Raw genomic sequence first — 9763 nt, forward strand, 5'->3', positions numbered from 1 at the left:
CAGATTGCTTGCCTGAGTCCCAGGGGCAGAGAGGAGAGAAGGGGAGAGGACACGAGGCCATGGGAGGGCAGGGTCACAGCAGGGTGAACAAGCCCCTCAGCAGCCCGGAGGGACCCAGATGGCAGGACCAACATGCAGGACGCTGGGGAGGGCAGCTTTTCTCTGTCTGTCTCTCTCCCTGCCGCTGACACTTGTGGGATCACAGAGACCTCGGGCTCTAAGCCAGGAGGCTGGGTGAGCCCTCTGTCCACTCAGCCCCTAAGGGCTGCTGCTGGCTCACCGCATTGACCTTCACAGAGCCTGCTCTGGGCCATGCCGGGCCCAGGACTCCAGGAAGAGAGCAGCCCTCACTACCTGCCCCCAGGGAGCACATAGACAGGTGGGGCAGACAGACAGATAGGACATGAAAGGAGACGCCCCCGAATTGCAGGTGAAAACAGCAAATACCAACAGCGCATGGAACAGTAGCCCGTGTGTGTGTGTTGTGCGCATGTACACATTGGCCTGCTTTTCTGAGAGGTTCAGACAACTGTGGACGGTAGCTGACGTCCAGGAAGAGGACTAGGGGGGCTTAGGCAGGGGAGGAAGCCTGACTTTTCACTGCATTCGATGCTCTTCCTTTTGAAGTAGACTGTATGCAGACCTCACCAACTCAGACCCAACAAAACAAGGCACTGGGCGACAGGTGCTGGCCTCAGCAGCGCGCCTCCTCAGTGCCGGGCCCAGAGGAGAGGGACAGGCTGGGCGGACACTGGGGGACTGATTTCTCCTGGGATAGCAGAGTTCTCATCTGTGTGTGCTTGTCTCTGTGTGCTTGTTTCTGTGTGTGCACATCTCTGTGTGCTTGTCTCTCTGTGTGCATGTATGATATGCTCATCTCTCTGTGTGCATATATAAGTGTGCTTGCCTCTGTGTGTGTATGCATATGCTTATCTCTGTGTGTGCATGTGTGTCTCAGTGTGTTCTTGTGTGCATGCATGTCTCTGTAGACCCGTGCTTCAGGACATGAGTCTGTGGGTGGTGACTGTAGGTTTTGTACATGTTGGGGATTGCTCTGCTTTGTTTGTGTGGACTGTGTTTGTGCTTGTATGTACTTGTATGTGCACATGTAGGCTGTTTATGTCTATGGATTTGTGTGTCTTTGTGTGTGTGTGTACACATGTGTACACGTGTGTATATAGCCAAAGGCATCAAAGGTTGAGCCGTTTTAGCTGTGACATTGCTGGGACAGGGAACAGCCTGAGGGAAGCAGACAGTGGGTTTCAGGATCAAGCTAAGAGCAGTACCTGCTCTGGTCCAGGGCCACCTGGGAAAGGGGAGGCGACCATCAAAGGTGTTTGCAGGAGGATTGTCCCCTTGTGCCTGCACTTCAGTGAGACAGTTCCAAGTTCAGGAGTGGGGTCCAGCCCCATAGCCCTACAGGAAGACTTCAGATGAGCATAGGCCCCAGAGACCTTCCTCCCACCCTCAAGGTTTGTTTAAAGGGGAAATGGTCACTCAGTTACTTTGAAATCTTTGAGCAGTGACCCAACGTCACAGCATCAGCGGCCCCTGGTGGCTTGCTAACCCACAGACAGCGTGTGGTCCCCCTCCCCTCTCCCCCACCCCGCCCCAGTTTCTGATCCAGCAGATCTGGGGACCTCCTGAGATGGGCATCTCCAACAAACTGCTGGGAGAGGGAGGCTTGCTGAGCCCTGCCCTGGCTGGAGGCTGAGAGCCCGAGCCCTGCTCTTGGGGAGCCCCCAGCTGGTGAAGCCCATTGCCCAAGGCAGAGGGAAGATGTGGACTGGGAGACTCCCCCATGTCGGGAACGCAGGCAGGCCGACCCCTCCCCTCCCCCTCAGACCTCTGTGTGGGCATGAGCAGTACTCCCAGGCCTGGCAGGCTCAGTCCTGTTCTGTCTCCCAGTCCCTCCACCTGTCACTCGCCAAATAATTCATGCAGCTAGGGAGCTCCCAGCCTGGGGATACAAGCAAGCAAACAGCAACCCCCTAAGTGCCATCAAGTCGATGCTGACTCATAGAGGCCCTATAGGACAGACTAGACCTGCCCCTGTGGGTTTCCCAGACTGTAGATCTTTACGGGAGAAGAAGGACCCCATAGGTGTGCACCAGAGGGCTGTCCAAAGGGGCAGTGGAGCCAATGGCCCTGGGAGGGCGGTCCAGCAAGGTGACCAGAGAACAGGCAGGCTGAGGTGCTCTGACCAGCTTGCTCACAGTGAATGATCCAGCCCACCCAACCCTCGACACAGCCTCCTGATGGAGCTGCCGCGGCTGAGTGGAGGGCTGAGTCTAGATGGTGGGATTGGAGCATCCACGTTTCCAGCCACAAGCCCATGTGAGCATCTGTCTCTCAAAGCAGGGCAGTCCCAGCTGGAGGGAGGCTTCAGCTTGCATAGAGATGGAGGGGGAGGGGCACCCAAGGTCATGGGCCCAGACTGTGTTCAGGCTGTCTCCTGAGGGAGTCCGTTCCCAAGATGGAAATGTGCTAGTCCTCTGGGCAGCCGAGGCGGAGGCACAGGAGACCCGGGTGGGAGGCCTGGTCCCTGGGCTCTGGCTCCATCTGTCTAAATAGGGCAGTAGCTGAGCTAGCTGCCCGGGGGCGGGCGCTGGGCAGGAGGCAGAGGCGAGGGACTCTGAGGGGGGCGCACAGTGGCCCCGGGTGGCCTGTGGGCGGGAGCGAGTGGCACCACTGAGCTAAGGTACAAGGTGGGTCTGCAGACAGCGCCAGGTGACAGAGGTGGTGACGCTCAAAAGGCTGTCTCTAAAATGTTTGGCGTTTCGGCAGAAATGCATCTGTTATAAAACTATTCCGGTAACTAGTTATAAGGAGCCCTGGCGGTCGTGTGAGTTACCGGTTGGGCTGCTCACGGCAAGGTCAGCAGTTTGAACCCGCCAGCCGCTCCGTGGGAGGAAGATGAGGTTTCCTGTTCCTGTGAAGAGTGGGCAGTTCCACTCTGCCCTCGAGGGTCGCTGCTCGGAGTCGGAATCGGCGTGATGGCCACGAATGTTGTGTGTGCCTCACTCAGTCCTAACAGAAAGCATTTCTGTGAGCCCGGCTCCCTGATCGAGGTCCCTACAAAGCTGAAACCGGAAGCTGATTGACGTTTGAATCTTCTCCTGGGCCCCGGCCAGAGCGACGGTGATCGCCCAGTGACGGTGAAAGGTTTCCACCCCAGCACATGTGCTGTTGTTTTCGTTTAGTTGCTGCTGGGATTTTGTGTTTGGTTTTAGTTGCCAATGTTATCAGATTTTCTGGAGTTTCAGCTACAAGAGTGTGATCATTGGTATTGGTGGACCTATAGCAACCACGTTTTGGAAAGAGAAGCATTCACGGGGCAGTTCCGCCTGGTCCTGTCATCCCAGGGCTCCTAGGGCCAGACTGTGCTGGGCCCTAAATCTCAGGCCCAGGGGTTTGCACTTGAATGTGCAGGCGGCGGGGAAGCTAGTGAAGGGAGCTACTGAAGAGCCGGCAGGACATTATCTCCTCCGAGAGTGGAAGGCTCCTGATCGATCTCCTGGCTCGGACCCCGAGCAGACAGACTTCTCAGAGCTCCCCCAGAGGCCCTGACAACTGAGGTCTCAGCTCCCACCTGTTCTGGGAGGCCTCTCTTAGTTTGACGCCACTACCTTCTCTAGCACACTGCCCTCCTTCCATCAAGATTGTCCCCATTGTACTTCCTCCACCCATCACCCGTCCTCGCCTACTAGAGAGGCAGCCCCATGTGGACAAGTGTAGGCCCTCTTCCCTCCCGCATGCCACTGCATGGGGAGATTTGGAAGCCCCTGTGCTGAGCCAGAGCTCTGGCCTAGCCTCCCTGGCACCTCGCTGGCTCCCGGGCTTGGCAGCACCTCAGCCTCCGAGTGGAAAATCTCCGAGAAAAGAGGAGTGTCCTTCTTCCTTCCTCTGCCCTCACCCACGCCAGGAGCCTGGGAAAATTTGGACGATGCCTTCTATCCACCTCATCCCAAACCGTCACCACCCCTGCATCTTGGAGAGGAGCACGGTGAGGGCAATGTCATCCAAGGCAGCTCCACGGCCGCCTTGGCCAACTGTAGCGGGCAGGTCGGCGCCCAGGCCACTCGCTGTGCACAGTATCTGTGCTCCGTAGAGTCCCCACGGACACTGAGTTAGGGGACTCGGAGCCACTGCTCCTGGGGGAACAATGAGGCAGGTTCTTACGGGCCTCTGGTGACAACGTCTCTGTTGATCAGACAATCCAGATGGCCCCGGGTTAAGATTCTGTGGGTCAGCTGGGCCACAAGTATAAGGTTCTTATCTAGCCCTACGTGGAGCCCTGGTGGCCTAGTGGCTGTGCACTGGCCTGCTAACTGCAAAGTCAGCAGTTTGAAACCACCAGTCGCTCCACAGCAGAAAGATGAGGCTTTTGGCTCCCATAAAGAGCTACGGTGTTGGAAACTCACAGGGGCAGTTCCACCCTGGTCCTATAGGGCCACTGTGGGCCGACATTGACTCTGTGGTGGTGGGTTTTGAGTTTAGTGTCAGAAAAGGCTGGAAGGGGTTTCCACGATTTAAAAAGCTGCACACGAGGCGAGGGGAGGGGCTGTGGTGAGGAATCGGCTACAAGTAAGAGTTAGCTCAACCAGTTCCAAACCTCAAAACCACACCACTGTCAGAGAGCTGGTTCCAACTCCTGGCTCCACCCTATGAAAGGTTTCCGAGGCTGGGAATCTTTCCGGGCACAGATGGCCTCATCTTGCTCCCACTGCGAGAGGCTGTGGGTTTGAACCTTCAACCTTGCAGGGAGCAGAGTGTGCCACAGGGCACCCCCGTCATCTCAAAGGGAGGGCAGAAGTACCTAATGCTACAGAGCAGTGATCCATGTCTCTGAGCTGTGGAGTTGGAGAAGAATATTGGAAGTTCCGGGGACCAACCAACCTGTCTGGGAAGCAGCACAGCCAGAGAGCCCCTCAGGGGGCAGGGTGACGAGGCTTCGTCTCGCATACTCTGGGCAGGTTGTCGGAGGGACAGTCCCTGGAGAAGGACGTCATGCTTGGTCGAGCAGAGGGGCAGTGACACAGAAAGGCCCTCAAGGAGATGGAGGGACGCAGTGGCTGCCACCATGGGCTCGGGCACAGGGACAATTGTGAGCAGGGCACACAACCGGGCAGGGTTTCCTTCTGCTGTGCCCAGGGTGGCGATGAGTCAGAACAGGGTCGCGATGTATTGGAACCAACTGGATGGCACCTAACCACAATAATAAAGACCAAGTGGGACTCGTCTCCAAGCTGGGGGTGCCTGACTCGGGGGGTGCCTGTACAAACCCTGCTTGATGTGTGCGTAAAGACCTCTTTTTGAAGATCTAGTTTCACAGTCACATTGAACCCACACCCAGCGGCACTCTCCCTGGTACCTCTGGGACGCGCTGCAGCTCCTCCACCCCCCCCCTTGAGCACTACGGCAGGGGGCCACTGTGAACCTCGAATTCACCAACCCCAAGCAGAATGGTGCAAAGAGCGAGGCCCTGCAGGACTGCAAGGAGGGCCCTGGCTGACAGGGTGTGAACGGAATGGGAAGACGGGCACTGGCGACCTGAGTGGCTGGGAACGTGTCCTAATATCGATTTGGGGGTTAGGAACACATTTTGGCGAGTAGGTGGATTTCACACATAGAAAACCCACAAACACAGAGGACTGACCATCGCTACAAATTCCTGGCTGGTATCCACCCGGGCAGGCACTGTAAGGGGCTCTGGGCATTTGATTCCATTTTGGCCGCACACCAACCTTAGCCCGAAACCCGAACCCTACCTAACCCACTGCCAGAGGGTCTGTTCCCACTCTTAAGCCACCCCTGGGGGGGGTCCACAGAGGTCAACGTTGGCAGGAGCAGAAGGTCTCATCTTCCTCCCTCAGAGCGGCTGGTCGTTTTGTGAACTTCCGAAGGGCTGATCTTTTGATTGGCAGTTCAAATGGTCACCCACTACGCCCCCACCCCTCCCCACCCCACCCGGGCTCCTCTCCAACCTTATGTCATGGGCATTACATCCTCTATTTCACAGCTGGGAAAACCGAGGCTCAGAGCGATTCACTGACCTGGCCAAGGTCTCCCCAGCAGTGGAGAGCCTGACTGTGAATCTGCATCTGTCCCACAGACCCAGGGCCTGGGGACCTTTCTGTGGCAATGTGGCCTCTGCTTCTGCTGGAGACGTCACTGAAGGAAGGCTCTGAGCTCAGCCTACAGGGCTGGCTGAGGGCCACCCACAGGGCCAGCTCCTGGGTGGTCTCTAAGACTCAGGCTTCCCACCGAGCTCTGGGAGCAGAGCTCTGGCCACCGCTCAGTGATGGATGAGGACAATGACGTCCTGTCTGCCATCCAGCCTGACCTCATCGGCCCGTGGGAGCTCTAAGTGCAGCCAGTGCCAGTTCTGAGCAACGGCCAGGCTCCTTTCCTGGTTATGATGGGTTCCAGGGCTGGAGGACACAATTGGGCTCCCAGTGTTGCCCCTCGGGGTCTCAGAGGAACCAGGGCCACCCCTCTGAGTGGACCCAGTGCCCTGCGCCCAGGTCTGCTCTCACCAGCCACAGGGAGCAGAAGAGCTTGGATCAGCCCCAGCTGTGTGGCTGTAGGTGGCGACCCATCACTCTTTAAGAAACATCACGGACGGCTTATTTTGTGTGGGGTCAACCACATATGGTCTCTGCTTCTTTCCAAGTTCTTAAGGGGAATGGGGAGCTATGGATGCTTTTAGATCACCCTCTCACTCAGCATCCCAAGCCTCTAGGACAAAGTGGAATTGCCTCTCTTGAGACCTCCTGCTGGGAGTAGAGAGCTTCATCGCTGGTTTTGAACTGCTGACCTTGTGGTTCACAGACCAGCACATAACCCACGGTGCCACCGGGTGCCTTGACTTGAGCGCAGGGAGGTGATGGCGGCCCTGGGCTAAGGGAGATGAGCCGGGTTAGGAGAGAGCAGCCTTCCTCCAACGGGTGCTAGCATGTGGAGTCCTTACTGGGTGCTAGACACCCCTGCAAGCACCTGGCGCCTCGTGACTCATTCAATCCACAGTGTCCCCAGGTACTACCGGTGTTCCCCTTGTACAGACGGTGATGACAAACCTGCAGAGCTCAAACTCTTCGCTAGACACTGCCTCTCCCCGGGGTGAGACTGAAGGCCTGAGCGGCGGGGGGGGGGGGGGGGGGGGGGTTGCAGCTGGAGGGATGAGAGTGAAGTGAAGGCTACGCCTTTGAGCCTGGAGGGCTCTGCCAGGGACCACCGGGTGAAGCCCCCTGCCGGGCACAGGGAAGAACTAGATGGAGAAGCAGTTCTATCGCTCCTACCAACAGCGGCACTGCTCTGGGCCGTCAGCCCAAGCAGGCAAGCTTCTTTCCGCAGAGAAGACGCTTTAGAGCTGCCTCTTGCTGCCCGCCCCCCTCACTTTCCAGTTCTTTCTCCCTTTGATTTATTTCCAGGTTTATTTATGTGGGGAGCTCTGCTGGACTCCTGGGCTGGTAACCACAAGGTCAGCAATTTGAAACCACCAGCCCCCCAGCAGTGGGAAAGAGGTGGCTTTCTGCACCTGTGAAGACTGGCAGTCCCAGAAACCCACAGGGACAGTTCTATCCTACAGGGTCGCTGGGAGCTGGCAGGGAATTTTACTTAAATAAGGAAGAAGGCCTCCCTGTGATGCTAACCTGGCTGTAACACCCTCCAGCTTCTGCCCCTTTCACAAAGGGTGTGGGGGGGGAGGGGCTTCTGGGAGCAACCAGATGCTGGTGGGAAGAGGGGAAAGGGTGCCTGGGGCAGGGGCAGGGGCAGGGGTTGGAGCTGGGGCTGGGGCAGAGGCTGGGGCAGGGGCAGGGGTTGGAGCTGGAGCAGGGGCTGGGGCAGGGGTTGGAGCTGGAGCAGGGGCAGGGAGCGGGCAGCTGACTGTGTTGACAAGATTACATCAGAGTGCTCTTCAGAGAGATGCAGACATCGTTTTAAAGGCCACTGTGAATTGGAACGATGGGAGGGCCGGGAGCTTGGCTTTGGTACTGACTGATCTAAGTGATGTTTGTGAAGTAGGAGGGAGAGAAGGAGGGAAGCCTGAGGCCGGATTGTTTCACTCAGATCCCTTGACGCGCTAACCTTCTACGGAGATGCCATCTTCCAGAACCCTGTCCCTATGAGGTGTCCAGATGCAGGGATCTCTGGGCAGGGCCCATCTGGTTCGGGTCTGGGCATATTCCAAACTGGGGTCGGCTGGGCAAGAACCACTGGGGGCCTAGCTAGAACCCACCTTGGGCATTTCTTCCCAGGAGAGCGAGGGCCTCCTGGAACAGTGCCCTCTGAAGAGGGGACCAAGCCACCCAGCTTTCCTTCCAGGTGGTGGTGGGCTTGGTGGGGAGGGCTGTTGCCAAGCCCTGATGGGGAAGTCACTAACAGCCACATCTCTGGTGCTTGAAGGTGAGGCAGGCCCTAGGGGCTCAGCCTTGATGGGTAAGGTGAGCAGACACCTACCTGGAGCAGCAGGAGAGGCGCGTGGGCTCGGGCAGGTGGTCCTGCTGCTTCCTGATGGATCCTTAGGAAAACTTTCTTCGGAGAGGCCTGGCTGCGTCTCCGCTCGCTTCCCAACCACAAAGGTGGCTCTCAGGCTCTGTGGCATGGGGACAACAGAGCACTCAGTGCAGGTGGGCATGGCTCCCAGTCCTCCTCTTGTCTCCTCTGGGCTCCTCCCCCAGCCTCTCCCTCCCTGGCCCAAGATGCTTGCCAGCACCTTCCAACCAGGCCTGCTGCAGACTGAAGCTCGGATGGTGTGAGGGCATGATCCCCGGCTCTGGCTCCCACCTTCAAATCCAGGCCGGTGCACACCCACCCCCACCCGCGCCTGGCCCCGGTACGAGCAAGCAGAGACCATGGCAGGAGCAGCATTGGGAGTCCAGGTCCCTAAGTCTGGCTCGGCCGCTTTCTCCCCTGCTTCCCTCCCTGGGCTGGGGGTAGACTGCTAGGGGGGGAGGTCAAATGGCACTTCCAAACTACCTAGAAGGGGGACTTCCAGGGCTCACTGGATCTCCAGGGAGCCGCCCGGGAAACTGCGTCTTTTTTAGTGTCCCCACTTGGACTACAAGAACTGTTGCCATGAGGAGGCAGTGTGTGTGGCAGTTCCTCAAGAAGTGAACCAGAAGATGAACACACTCGAGTGAGCAATTCCACTCCGAGGGGGGTCTAGGAACTGGGGCACAAACAGACACTGCTACACAGTGTCCACGCTGCTCACAGGCTCTCCATGGGGTTTTCGGGGCTCCTTCCTCTGAAGTGGCTGCCTATTCCTTATTCATACATCATGCTCGCTAGAGGGCCTGCCGGTGCCTGCAACAACGTTTCCATCGAGAGGGGGTGCAAGACAGGGTGGCGTTTCACGACAGGGCGGCGTTTCCCTCCGGTGCACACCGGGTCACTAGGAGTCAGGCGGGCGTGGTGGCACCGACCAGCCGCGGTTCCCAACCTTCCCAGTGCCTCAGCCCTTCAACAGTTCCCCATGTAGTGGTGACCCCCAACCATAACATTATTTTCTGTTGCTACGTCATCACTGTCATTTTGCTACTGTTATCAAGAGTCGCATAACTATCTGATAGGCAGGATGTATTTTCATTGTTACAAGTGGAACATCATGAAAGCATAGTGATTCGTCACAAAAACAATAGGTCATTCTATAGTGTGAACTATTTCTTTCTAGTAACAAATCAATGAAATTTTGTCTTGAAGCATGGTGTAGCAATGGGTCTTCACGCCGGGTACTCGTAAGTGGGCGTATCCGGAC

General features: G+C 57.4%; 1 protein-coding gene across 2 annotated transcripts in view; it reads right to left on the bottom strand.

Annotated features, from left to right (window-relative positions):
* TMEM63C (transmembrane protein 63C) overlaps nt 1–8596 on the bottom strand; it is a 52361-nt gene extending 43765 nt beyond the window's left edge. For both annotated transcript variants that reach the window (XM_075531452.1, XM_075531451.1), the window contains exon 1: nt 8464–8596. The gene's annotated coding sequence lies outside the window, so the exon portion shown is untranslated. The remainder of the gene's footprint in view (nt 1–8463) is intronic.
* Between the last annotated feature and the right edge of the window lie 1167 nt (nt 8597–9763).

Source organism: Tenrec ecaudatus, chromosome 14 (genome assembly GCF_050624435.1).
Source record: "Tenrec ecaudatus isolate mTenEca1 chromosome 14, mTenEca1.hap1, whole genome shotgun sequence".
NCBI lineage: Eukaryota > Metazoa > Chordata > Mammalia > Afrosoricida > Tenrecidae > Tenrec > Tenrec ecaudatus.